Genomic DNA, 14,421 nt, shown 5'->3' on the forward strand with positions numbered 1-14,421 from the left:
CCTCCTCTCTGCCACATAGGTGAGCTCCGGCATGTTTATTCATCAGTAAAGCAGAGGAAATATCATCCTATTCTATCTACCTAAAGAGTACTGGAGGTTGAAACAAATATCTATATTAAATATGATTTGCAAATTTGAAAACAATATAGAAATAGCATCATTATACTTGTTGGTTTTGTGTTACAGAGTTGGGCCATTAGGAGAGTATGGTTTTGTTGGTGGTGGTTTTTTTTTTTTTTTTTTGAGATGGAGTCTCGCTCTGTCACCCAGGCTGGAGTGCAGTGGTGCAATCTCAGCTCACTACAACCTCCGCCTCCCGGGTTCAAGTGATTCTCCTGCCTCAGCCTCTTACGTAGCTGGGATTAGAGGCATGTGCCACCACCCCAGCTAATTTTTGTATTTTTAGTAGAGACGGGGTTTCACCATGTTGGCCAGGCTGGTCATGAACTCAACCTCAAGTGATCCGCCCACCTCGGCCTCCCAAAGTATTGGGATTGCAGGCATGAGCCACTGCGCCCGGCCGACAGTATAGTTTTCAAAAACCTTCTTTCCCCCAGATGATTACAACTGAAGACAGAAATACTGATGAGTCACTTTTGGCTGCTATCAATCTTTAAATTATAAATTCTAAACTTACTCATTTCTGCAGGGGTGATCTCTGTGTTATTCTCCCCTATCTTGTGTGTTCTGACTTCCTACTGGTGGTAGATACAGACCAGTAACCATGCTTCTCCTGAGTCTTCATTGTCTAGTGGTCAAAGAGCCTGTTTCTGGGAAGCCATCATCAATCTTCTACCTCAATGTTTAGTGCTTCCTAAACTGCAAGGGTGTCCTCAGATCATCTGCATCAGAATCACCTGGGTAACCTGTTAAACATGCCCCTTCTCTGGCCCAACCCAAGAAAACTGAGCCAGACTCACTGCAGTAGGACCCAGGAAGATGAATTTCTAATAAGCTCTCAGTTGATTCTTCTGCACACTAAAGTTTGACATGCATTGTTTTATGCTATTCCTGAATGACGTCTGAATTACCCTTGCCAAACATGTTTGTAGGACTTCAGCTTTGTCCATTTTTGCCTGACAGCTGGCTGTCCTTCCATGCTGATTACTCAACGTCATGTGCTTCCGTCCTGTTTTCTGTTGGTGGGATGTAGTGCTGGTGTTAGCTCACCATTCTCTTATCTAGTCTATCCACCTTGATTACTACTCAAGAGAAGGGTTCTAGTCTTAGCTGTATCCCTAGATAGCTATGTGATTTTTTTTTTTTTTTTTTTTGAGACGGAGTCTCACTCTGCCACCCAGGCTGGAGTGCAGTGGCCAGATCTCAGCTCACTGCAAGCTCCGCCTCCCGGGTTTACGCCATTCTCCTGCCTCAGCCTCCTGAGTAGCTGGGACTACAGGCGCCCGCCACCTCGCCCGGCTAGTTTTTTGTATTTTTTTTTTTAGTAGAGACGGGGTTTCACCGTGTTAGCCAGGATGGTCTCGATCTCCTGACCTCGTGATCCGCCCGCCTCAGCCTCCCAAAGCTATGTGATTTTAATCTCCTTAGACTGGTTTCTTCATTGGTAAAATGAAAGAATTGGATATCATAAGAGCTCTAAAACGACATGACTCCATATGATGTGGAGTAGAAGATGATTCCAAACATAGGTCAAAATATAGAGCCGAGTGGCAGAACTGCAGGTCTTAACACCAGGTGTTTGGGGCCCAGCTCCAGAGACTGTTACTTAACTGGCCTGTTTTGTCGGCGGGGCACTGAATTTTTTCACAAAATTCCCAGGGATTTTGATGTTCAACCAGGGTTAAGAACTGTTGAACAAATCTAAGAGATAGGAAGGAGGTGACAGGTGGGGGCAGGGGAGGGAAAAGAGACACCAGAACATTCCACATAATAAAGGATCTGGATTTTAATCCTTGTTTTTAAGGAGCTGGAAAGGTACATTTTCTCTTCATGTGTTCTCACTTCCATCCTTTGCCCTGGTGAAAAGATGTTTTCCTTCCATACACTCATCAGTCCAAGAGGGATGAAGGCTCATGGACATTTTGCAGCAGCCTTTCCTGTCCATGGTAGCTTGAAGTGCATCTTGTAAGCTGAGTTTTTAATGGCCTTTTTATCTGTCCACATAGCCTCCATCATAGATTGTGTCATATTGATCATTATGTATTTTCCTTTTAAAGCATCACAATTTTAAATTTTTTTCAGTTGGATTACATATTCAAGCATTAAAAAAATGAGCTTAGGTGGTGTGTGTGTGTGTGTGTGTGTGTAGAATAACAGCTTTATTGATCATTGTGTGTGTGTATATATATATATATTTAAATATATTTGAAATATTCCTCTGTCTAGCACAAAGTGGTCTTTAGTAAACATTTATTGACTGATAAAGATGAGTGCACAAGTAGGAAAACCGTGTTTGAAATAAGTTTGGGAATAAGGGTTAGTAAGTCAGAAAGCTCCTGAATCAACAGTTGTTGAATTAAAAAAAAAAAAATAGGAGGCATCTATTAGACTATGAAGAGTATGAAGAAGAAGTGAAAGGATCTATTGAGACAGAGGAACAAAGAAGGGTTGAAGACGTTTTGGAGTTACGCAAGATCTTGAAGTTAGGGAATAAGTCAGAGGAAAAAGGAACTCAGTTTTAGCCATGTTTAATCTGATTCTCTGAGTCTAGCAGAATTTACAGCAGAGGATAAAGGGTAGGATAAAGGGAGAGAGAATTAGCAGTTACTATCACACATCACACAGGTCAATGCTAAATAAAAACTGGGGTTGTTAAGGTTATTGAAAAAGAGCATAGGGAGAAATGAAAGTCTTCACAATAGATTGTGAAGACTGTACAAAAGTAAAGAATGGGCTGGGTGCGGTGGCTCACGCCTGTAATCCCAGCACTTTGGGAGGCTGAGGAGGATGGATCACTTGAGGCCAGGAGTTCAAGACCAGCCTGGTCAACATGGTGAGACCCCATCTCTACTAAAAATACAAAAATTAGCCAGGTGTGATGGTGGGCGCCTATAATCCCAGCTACTTGGGAGGCTGAGGCAGGAGAATTGCTTGAACCTGGGAGGCAGAGGTTGCAATAAGCTGCAGAGCGAGACTCAGCCTCAAAAAAAAAGTAAAGAATAAGTCATTAATGTTTATATTGATTACATATTGAAATGATAGTTTTAGAAATAGTGGGTTAAATAAAACCTATTATTAAAGCTGTCTTCATTTGTTCTTACTTTAAAAAAATGTTGCTTATGTGACTTACATTATATTTCTATTGGACAATGCTGGTCTAGAGTCTCTCAAGTAACAGAAGAAATGAGAAGACTTGGCATGATGCTATGCAAACATTGCATATGTATAATGCATAAGTGTATAAATGTGGAAGAATTATCCAAGATTCAGAACAGAGTGTTGACGGAAATGTAAGTGGTATAGGTTACAATATTCATATGCTGCCATCAGTCAGATGTTACCCAAAGCATAGATGTCACCATCTGGTTTCTGCCTACAGGGGTGGCCAACCCCAGTATAGCACTTGGCTCCTTTATCCTACCAAGGGAAGTATCACTTTTTTCCTTTTGCCTGAGGCGAGTTCCCCCTTCCCAAGCAATTATATTACATGGTTTCATTTTCTCATTTCATCTTCTGATGTGGATTCCAGAGTATCCATGCCAGCCTTTGCTTTCACACAATACTTGGAGACTCTTCATGTACCACCAGTCTCTTAGGCTGGAGCATGCCTTTGATCCTCCTTATCAATGAGATCTTGGAGTCTCCTTGAGACTTGAGGAAATCAAAGAACATGCGGACAGGCTACACTGGATATTTTTCTGTTCTCATGTCTCAGCTAACATCACATTTATCTCTACCCATGATTTATCTCTCATTTTATCACACACTGTGGCAGGCAGAATTCTAAGATGCTCTCAACATTCCCACCCTTCTGGTATACATGCCCTGTGTCATTCCCTCTCCTTGAGTGTGGGCAGAACCCGTGAATGGAATGGGATAGATGCTCCCTTGATTAGGTAACATTATATGGCAAATGGTGGTGGAATAGTCACTCTCATGATTATGTTAAGTTATATAGGACTCCATCATAGGACTGGAGAGAGATTGGATGTCAGAGTGATCGATGTACTCCTACTGGAAGAAGGCGAACATCCATGTGTAAACTGCCTGTGGGGTTTACAAGGAAAGGAACAGCAGGCAGCCTCTATGAGCTTGAAGAAGTCCCAGCCAACAGTTAGCAAGATAACTGGGATTTTAGTACTACAACCACAAGGAACTGTATTCTGTGAACCATCTGAGAAGCTTGGAAGAGGACCCTATACTCCAAAGAAGAAGCTCAGAGTGTCTGACAGCTTGATTGCAGGCTTGGGAGGTCCTGAGCAGAAGATCCAGCTCAACAGTGCCTGGACTCCCAACCCACAAAAACTGATAACAAATGTTTATTGTTTTAAGATGTTAAGTTTGTAATCATTTTTTATACAGCAACAGAAAACTGAACACACACATAAACAGTTATAAGTACTCACTGTATATGAGGCTTTTCATTAATCTAATAATCTATATTTTACAATGGAATCAGAATATAGATCTGTGAAGCTGAAGACACTCAATCCTTGCTAGATTTAAATCAGGAAAATCAGGTGAGAATCATTCCTTGATAGAACCTGGAAAACAAGACCCTATGAGAGACCCTGGGAATTACATTAAATTCACTGTGGTTCCCAGTGTCACTGAAGAGGTTTTCCTTTCATACAGTCAGGTAGTCACCATACCGTTAAGCATTTGAACACATGGGGAACTTCCACAATAGTTATGACATTCATATACCAATCTCCAAAATTCCTGGAATACCATGGTTTTCATGGTTGATCAGTCAGTTCTTTGTAACATTGAGTCCTAAAGATAGGGCAAATACTTAACCGTTTCAGATACATTCAGAGATTGACACTCAAAATACAGCCCAGAGAAACTCAAAATAATTAACTCTGTATTTCTTCAAATTGTGTGACGCCACCAAGGCCAGATGACTTCAGCATTGGGAAGGCAATATCCAGCTCTCATCTTCTTGATTCTCATGTGCTACCCCTAGCATCTAGCATTTACTGAGCAGATAGTTTTATTGTCCAGTTTTTAAAGATGAGAAAATTGAGGTATTAGGAAAGTTAAGTTGGTTGCCTAAGGAAACGCGAATGATAGAGCCCAGATTCACTCCCAGGCAGGCAGATGCCAGTGTCTGCTCTCTTCACCACCAAAATATCCTGCTACATGTATAATTTCAACAAATATCTGGATTTACAGGAACAAAACAAATCAACAGCATTCTTATTTTCTTTCTTCAGTTTAGATTCAATAATTTAAATGTCTTCTTAAGAAACTACAGTTTTTTGAGGCTCAGAGGGCTAGGAGGGTATGTCCTACAAGTTGAGTCACTCAGCCCTATAGTTGCAAAAATCCTTAATTTGAAGAAGCAGCAGTAAATCTCTACTTCTCAAGCTTGCCATTAGACTGTTTTAAATAATTGACAGGCTCTGCTTAAGTTCTTCTGACTTCTCCATATCCTGGAAATGGTTAAAGGCATAAGCAGGAAGCCACTCCCTTTTGATGAGCTGCTATGACATCATGCAGTAAGTTTACTAAAGAGAGATTCCTGATGAAAGATGCAAGAGAAACTAGATACATTAAGCAGTCGTTTCTTTATATGAATCAATGGTAGACACCTGTGCTTTCCTGTACTCCAAGTGACCTATATGCAGAAAATGAACTCACTTCTTCTATGTTTATATCAAGTTCTCAAGTTCCTTCCTGGCAAACAGCCCTAACAAGATCATGTATGATAGCTCATTAGCCATAATCTCTGCCTTTTCTTTTTTTTCTGGCTAAATAACCAGGTGGACTCTTTTAGTAGAGAGAATGCCAGATGTAGATATCACCCTTATTGTCTCAACAGCATGACACTTAATAGCACTCCTACGCTACTTTAATCAACTAGAGTCAATTCTACTGTAACCCAACAACATATGATTCTGAACAGTCACTGCAGTATACTAAACTGTGCAGTAACAACCACAGGGCTCACAAGAAAATGGGGTTAGGGATATAACACTTTAAATCTTCATCAGTGGCACATTCTTTAAGATAGGAATTTAATAAAAACAATAGCACAGTTATATCTATCTATCTATCTATCTATCTATCTATCTATCTATCTATCTATCTTAAATGGTTTAAAATACACAAATATGGCACTTGATCTTAAAAAAAAGAAGGCCAAAATTTTGCTAGGGAAGTGGTATGGGAATGGTTGCAATTTGTGAGTTACAGTGAAGTGGTGGAAGAAGGAATAAAAAACTGCACTCTTTCTCAGCCCTTAAATCGTAGAATGAGCATGTTTTTACATAGGAAAGTTCACAAGTGTGAAAGGACAGCAAAGTGTAAATTTTCAGAATAATACATGGCAAACCAAGAGAGCTGGTAGATGTTTGAGAAGTATGTGTTTGCATTTTGCATTTTGTGTATCCCTACATAGCTTAGGTCAGCTAGTTGCAATTTAATGCATTCACCCAGTGTTTCTTCTGGGTAAAACATGCATAAGCCAACACGAAAGTTGTATTATGCCCAAATCGTTCCCTAATATATGTCAATTTTGTTGGAATAATGCTTACTTTCAAAACATGCATTATAACATAATTAACTGTATCATTAGCTCTCAAATGGCCATAAAAATAGTCAGTTAATATATGCAATAATTTAGGGCCAGGTATAATGGCTCCTGCCTATAATCCCAGCACTTTGGGAGGCCGAGGTGGGAGGAGTGCTTGAGCACAGGAGTTTAAGACCAGCCTGAGCAACAAAGTGAGACCCCAGCTCTACAAAAAATAAAAAAAATTTGGTGGGCATGGTGGCATGCACTTGTATTCCCAGCTACTCAGGAGGCTGAGGCAGGCGAACCACTTAAGCCCAGGAGGTCAAGGTTGCAGAGAGCTGTGATCACACCACTGCACTCCAGCCTGGGTGACAGAGAAAGACCCTGTCTCAAATAATAATAATAATAATTATTATTATTCATTAAAATCCTGTCCTCATGGAGCCTGCATTTTAGTGAAATTCAAATGTTAACACTATTTAAGTCGTCTTCAAAACTGAGGTCTATTTTAAATATTACTAAAAATACACTTTATCTACAAATAAACTACCTAACACTTATTTTATTTATTTTATTAAATTAGAGATGGAGTCTCCCTGTGTTGCCCAGCCTGGTCTTAAACTCCCAGACTCAAGTAATCCTCCCACCTTGGCCTCCCAAAGTGCTGGGATTACAGGCGTGAGCCACTGTGCCCAGCCATTAAAACTCATTTAAAGTCAGTTGTTGCATACTAAATTTTAAATAAATGCTACATTTAAAGCAGTCTAAAGTCTTAATGAGATTAGAATCATTAGCTTAAATTTCCTTTCATATCTGACCAAGTATTGATCAAGGACGGTCCACTAGTTGGTGGGTTTCCATGCATTACCAAGATTTAATATAAACTTGAAAATGAATACAAAGAACAGAAAATAAGCTGAGATTCCACAAAATAAATTCCAAACAGAATGTTTTAAAGTGCTTCTGTTTTCTCTTTTCTCATGGAGGTTAAATTTCCTTTTATAACAGAGGGAAAAAGGTACTATCTATCCTTCATGCATTGTGACTTCCAGAACAATTATAATGTAAAATGTGTATGGAACTTGAATTCTAACACCACCCCTCCTCCATCTTGAATGGAGGAATAAGTAATAACTACCAGCATCTTTTGAGTAGCAACCCTGTGTCAGAACCTGCGTGGACTACTACATGTATATTATTTCATAGCTCCAAAAATACTGGGGGGGCAGGAGGGAGGGTTAGTTGTTTTCCTATTTTTCAAGCAAGAAAACCTCTTTAAGAAAGACTTGGCCAAGTTAGAATCCAAATATCCTCATACCTAACCTGCTTCTGTTTATACCATGCTACACTTTCATTTATAAATCAGTTACATTTTAATCATTTAGACAAGTATGGTGAATGAAGAAAACAGAGGAGAAATTAAAACAAGATAATATAATCATTATGGAGAACAAAGATGAGATAGTGTAAGAATAATTGGTGTCTTTGAAGTAGAGAATTACAAAATGGGAAAGAAAAAGCATTTATAATGGGAAAAAAAAAAAAACTCTGAAATTAAGAACAACAGATTATTCCAATAGAAAGGATAGAAACAGAAGGAATGCACCAGGTTCCATGAAAAATTGATATAGAGCTTAACAATGATATAGCCTGAATTATTACACTTCAGGATTAGAAAGGATACTTTAGGATTCCAGGCAGAAAAAGCAAATCAATTGCAAGGAACAAATTTTTTTTTAGATGGAGTTTCCCTCTTTGCCCCAGGCTGGAGTGCAATGGCACAATCTCGGCTCACTGCAACCTCCACCTCTGGGGTTCAAGTGATTCACCTGCCTCACCCTTGCAAGTAACTGGGATTAAAGGTGCATGATACCACATCCGGCTAATTTTTTGTATTTTTAGTAGAGATGGGGTTTTACAATGTTGGCCAGCCTGGTCTTGAACTCCTGACCTCAAGTGATCTGCCCGCCTTGGCCTCCCAAAGTGCTGGAATTACAGGCGTGAGCCACAGCACCCAGCCAGAAATTTTGAAACCAACCTTAGACTTCTCTACAGCCACATTAGATGCTAGCAGTGAATGGAGCAAGGGCTATATAATCCGGAGGTAAGGAAACTGGCTCAAAAATGGTATAGCCAGCCAAATGGTCATTCAAGTACAGATGCTCCCCAATGTACAATGAACTCATGGTAAGTTGCAAATACCATAAGCTGAAAACACATGTTGGACTTACAATATTTTCAATTTATGTTGATGATGTGTTTACTTGGGTGTAACCACACCAAAAGTTTAGCATACTGAATGTGTATTGTCTCTGCGCCGTTATAAAGTTGAAAAATGGTTAAGTCAAACCGTTGTGAGTCAGGGACTGTCTGGAAAGAAACATGGACATTTCAAACATAAAAAGACACAGGAAATGAGCCCTTCTTGGAAACAAACACATTGACAAAATCTAGCCAATCAAAGGATGAATCAAAAGTTGATACTTGAGATGCCATGGTAAAAGAACCAGTGATTCATCATGATTTCATTTAGTTATAAAAATGAGAGTAAATTATATCGGAAATGGCCAGGCGTGGTGTCTCACACCTGTAATCCCAGCACTTTGGGAGGCCGAGGCGGGTGGATCACGAGGTCAGGAGTTCGAGACCAGCCTGACCAACATGGTAAAACCTGTCTCTACTAAAAATACAAAAATTAGCTGGGCGTGGTGGTACATGCCTGTAATCCCAGCTACTAAGGAGGCTGAGGCAGAAGAATCGCTTGAACCTGGGAGGCTGAGGTTGCAATGAGCCAACATCACACCTCTGCACTCTGGCCTGGGCAACAGAGCAAGACTCCATCTCAAAAAAAAAAAAAATTGTATCGGAAATGAAGTTTACAAAACCCAATGCAAATGTTATAGATCCTCACAATATAAACATATTTTTAAAATTGGGGCTGGGTATAGTGGCTTATGCCTGTAATCCCAGCACTTTGGGAGGCTGAGGTGGGAGGATGCCTTGAGCCTAGGAGTTTGAGATCAGCCTGGGTAACATAGTGAGACCCTAACTCTACCCAAAAAAAAAAAAAAAAAGCTGGGTGTGGTGGTGCGTGCTTGTCGTCCCAGCTACATGGGAGGCTGAGGTGGAAGGACTGCTTGAGCCTGGGAGGCTGAGGTTACAGTGAGATTGATCATACCACTACACTCAGCCTGGGTGACAGAGTGTGACCCTGTCTCCAAAATTTAAAAAAATAATAAAAAATAGGCCGGGTGCAGTGGCTCATGCCTGTAATCCCAGCACTTTGGGAGGACAAGGTGGGAGGATCACCTGAGGTCAGGAGTTTGAGACTAGGTTGGGCAATATGGTGAAACCCCATCTCTACTAAAAGTACAAAAATTAGCTGGGTGGCATGGTGCATGCCTGTAATCCCAGCTACTCGGGAGGCTGAGGCAGGGGAATCGCTTGAACCCAGGAGGCAGAGGTTGCAGTGGGCTGAGATCGCAGTGGGCTGAGATGGCACCACTGCACTCCAGCCTGGGGTGACAGAGCGAGACTATCTCAATAAATAAATAATAAACAAATAATAAAAATTGGGATATGAGTAGAAGTGAAACTATAGGAAATAGTAAAAGTGCCCAGTGTTCCATCCTTTATAATAAGGAGCCTCTGTCTAAATGAATGTATGCTTTAAAATTCTTGATCTCAAGATGTATTCAGAATCTTTTCTCTTAGTTTGGAAGACTTGTTTAGAACCTGTTATCTCTCAGGATGAAGGAATACTGATGTCAAATTCAGCAATTCCTTCACTTTCACTACAGTTTCTTCTGTTAAAAATATCATAATTTTTTTATTTTAAAAAGCATATATAGTATCATCCTGTTAAAACTTTAGATAAATTTAACAGTTTACCTGAACAACGAACAACTCACAAATCAGGCAGCACTCAGAACCAGAAGAGGTTCACAGAGCTCTATCCAGCAGCATGAGCTGCAGTTTTTATAAACTGATCACAGAAGTAAAAAACCAAAATCACTCGATTGGCTACAGCTCTGCATCTGCTTTATTTGGGCATGGTGTGATGAGCTGGCTGCCTATGATTGGCTGAAACCTGGCTATTTTAATATATAATGTAATATATTAAAAAAGTATATTTTTATATATTACAAAAAATATACTCTTGAGTTAGATTTGTTTGTTTATGTACAAAGTTAGTTTTTCACATAGGAACTCAAAGTAGGGAGAAAGCCTCAGGCCAATGGCGTCCTGCTTATTTAACAATTCTATTTTTTATAAAAGCATTTCTTTTTAATCGATTGACTTTTTTTTTTTTTTTTTTTTTTTTTTAGACAGAGCTTTGCTCTGTCACCTAGGCTGGAGTGCAGTGGTGCGATCTTGGCTCACTGCAACCTCCACCTCCCAGGTTCGAATGATTCTCCTGCCTCAGCCTCCCAAGTAGCTGGGACTACAGGCGCGCGCAACCATGCCTGGCTAATTTTTGTATTTTTAGTAGATACAGGGTTTCACCACGTTGTCCAGGCTGGTCTCAAACTCCTGACCTCAGGTGATCCGCCCGCCTCAGCCTCCCAAAGTGCTGGGATTACAGGCGTAAGCCACCAAGCCTGGCCAATATATCCTATTTGTATAAAAATAGAAGGACATATGCAATGATTTTCACTTCATGTTAAAGATGAATATGTCTTGATGGTGGTATAGAAACTATTTCTACCTTTTTAAAAATAGCTGTATTATTTATATTATAATTATTTTGGGAAACAATATGGTGATTGTATATCAATGTAAAAAATTTTAAATATAAAACTTCAAAAAATCCATGAACCCAGCAAACAGAATTAACAAACATCAACACTGTCATATTTTCTTTAGATTGTTTCATAATAGAGAAAATTCCACACAAAATTTGAAGACTGCCATGGATTGTTCTCCAGGACCAGTCGCTGCCCATCCACTCCCTATATAGTACATAATTTATATTTCTTTATATTTAAATATTCACTAATTTAAAAATACAATGTAAAATGAAACATACAATATAAAATGAAATTCTGGACTAGAAATAACTCAAAGTGTTGGGTTTTTTTCAGATTCGCACTTAAATTTTTTTTCTGATAAATAATTTTGAACACACACAAAAATAGAGAAAATAGTATACAATAAATTCCCATATACTTGTTACCCAGACTCAACAATTATCAAGATTTTGCCACATAGAATTTTTGAAATTAAAAGCAAAAGCTGTTATCTACAATTCAGCTGCAACTTGTTCAGCTAGGAAACAAACACCTTCCAAGAAAGACAGGAAGAACCAAGATTAGCTGTGCTCTTTTCTCTGTGCAGGTACTAGTTCCTACAAACACAGATCCATTTAGGAGTCACAGCAACTCTGAAACCTACATATTATTGTCAGCATTGTTCAGAGTGGAAAATGAAGCTCAGAGGGATGGAGATTCTTCTATAAGCATAGCCAGTTGCTTGTCCTTCCAATACTACTACCCCACAACCCCTTCCTTCATGATCCCATCCTAGCCAATTTCAGTGTGCCAGAGTCACTGGAGGTTATTACCCCGTTGAAGAACACAAAATAAGAAAGTATTGCTGTAAGTCTGTGTAAATTAATCCCTGGATTTTCTGGTTTGGAGGAGGACCCTGCATTTTTACAGGTAACTTCAGTCAGGAACTTTTGGTTATTTATTTATTTAATTTAGAAAACACATAATATAATTTTACCTGTAAGACTTTTTCTTATAACTACTTAGATAAAAGGGAGAGACATTTTCTCTCTTCCTTTAAAACAATCTAATCAGTGATTCAATATACTCTTCTGTTAATTGGAGGGAAATTCATTCTCTCGAGAGAGCTCATAATCCCAGCTGACCAATGACCATAATTACCAAATGTGATCTCAACTGCAGTTTATAGACTTTCAGATCTATCACGGATATTTCCAAAGCAGTTTTGAAATCTCTTGCCTGCCATGTTGCTTATGTGTTACACTCACATACTGTAGCAAATGCTTCATAACATTCTTAATTTTTCCTGGAGACTGTTTCAAAATAAGCAGGCATCAGCGCTCTAGTGTGTCAACCCTATCTACTGTGTCAATCCTATCTAGTGTGTCAGTCTTGTGGTGAAAAGTATGCGATTTTTGTTTCCCATGACACATTTTTATTTAATAGCATAGAATGTAACCATTTAGAGGCAGAGGATGCACCATGATTCAGCTATTTTGAGGGACTGATATGATTAAAGAAACTCAACTATCAACTATTTCCCATTTAAATGTATAAAATTTTGAGGACAGAGAATATCTTAGATTTCAATTAATATTTGTATCCCAAGCTCCTGAAGACACACACACATACACACCCACAATTTTTCAGGACAGGAAAGAACCTAAGAGATATCTGGAATCTGGGATCATCCAGAGCTCTTCAATTTGCAAATATGGAAACTGAGATCCAATTTTTTGTTTATATTTTCTGTCTCACGTAGTTCTTGTTTGGCTTTCTATTGTCACAAAGAACAATGCCAAGTTATTGTACTCTCACAAGAGGATATTTTCACGCAACAGTCTGTAGAATTAAAAACAAGAAGAAAAAATAGCCACCTTAGTATGAACAGGCAACAATAATTTTTTAAGGCTGCTATAAAACTCAATTGCAGTTTGTAGGCTTGCAAATTCAAAATATCTAACTACCGATATTAGAGTGAAAAGTCAGGAAGCAACGAAGTTTAGTAAATCAAATTGCGTTCAAAAGGGGCTTCTAATTCTACTTTTCCATTTATTATTTACAAACAGAATTTTCACTTTCTGCAAATGTCTTCTGACTAAATTTTTGGCACTGCCCCTTACTGTATTTTGATTGTGTCTTTCATCTTTGCCAAAAATACAGACCATCAAAACTATACCACTGTAACCCACATGGTGATAAGACAACTTACTAATTGGCAAATTTCTTTTTTGGCAGGGGATCCCCAAATAGAGAAAACAGGTCAGCGCGACCTTTGATGAGGCAGCTTTTTCTTACCCCCAACTCTGTGACAACAGTGTGAGAGCACTGACACCAGTCAGGCCCTTTGCTTACAGACAGGGGAAAGGAAACTCCCGGCGGTGGCATGACTTCCCCAAGAAACCCAAGACTGACAAGGGCCCCTAGGAACGGCTTTTCTTCCTTGCAAACCTGGCCTGTTTATTTGGACTCCAGGGTGCCTGGGGCCAGAGTAGGACCTGCGGGAGAAGATCTGGGAGGAATATTCGCCCAGAAGCCTCTAGGGCAGACGACACGCGTTCTCCAGGGGTCGGCGCGGATAGGAACCGCAGCAGAGGACCCCCCTAGACTTCCGAGCTGCGAGCGGCTGCGCAGACGGGACCCCAGACCCCAGACCCCAGACCCTAGGGCGCGGAGTTGACGGGAGCCGGGAAGGGAGCGGCGGGGGCAGCGCGGGAACGCGGAGCAGCGAGACGCAAGCGCTCGCAGGGGTCGCCGGCCCAGCAGAAGTCGCGCCCGCTAAGTTGCCCCAAGCGGCCGCGAGGTGCGAGGGTGCGGACAGCTCGGAAGGCGGCGGCCGCAGCGCCCCCGGACTCACCTTCTTACCTTTCCTTCCCGGCCCTGCGTGGAGCTCCAGCCCGGCGCCCGCAGAAGTTTACCGGCGGAGCACCCTGGACGCGGATGGCCCGCGCGGACGTCCTCAGCACCCGCTTCGCGAGTGCCTCGCCGCCCACCCCGCGGCGCCGGGCACAGCGTGACCGCAGCGGGCTCCGGGGCGGCGCGGCGGCG

General features: G+C 40.6%; 1 protein-coding gene across 4 annotated transcripts in view; it reads right to left on the reverse strand.

Annotated features, from left to right (window-relative positions):
- POPDC3 (popeye domain cAMP effector 3) overlaps window positions 1-14,415 on the reverse strand; it is a 22,998-nt gene extending 8,583 nt beyond the window's left edge. For 2 of the 4 annotated variants that reach the window (XR_001886791.1, XM_017878561.1), the window contains exon 1: window positions 14,239-14,415. The gene's annotated coding sequence lies outside the window, so the exon portion shown is untranslated. Of the gene's footprint in view, window positions 1-10,534; window positions 10,598-14,230 lie in introns of those variants that run through there. The other 2 variants (XR_001886792.1, XM_017878564.1) reach the window with 2 other exon arrangements.
- Between the last annotated feature and the right edge of the window lie 6 nt (window positions 14,416-14,421).

This window comes from Rhinopithecus bieti, unplaced genomic scaffold, assembly GCF_001698545.2.
Source record: "Rhinopithecus bieti isolate Rb0 unplaced genomic scaffold, ASM169854v2 scaffold_10614, whole genome shotgun sequence".
In the NCBI taxonomy this organism is placed as follows: Eukaryota; Metazoa; Chordata; class Mammalia; order Primates; family Cercopithecidae; genus Rhinopithecus; species Rhinopithecus bieti.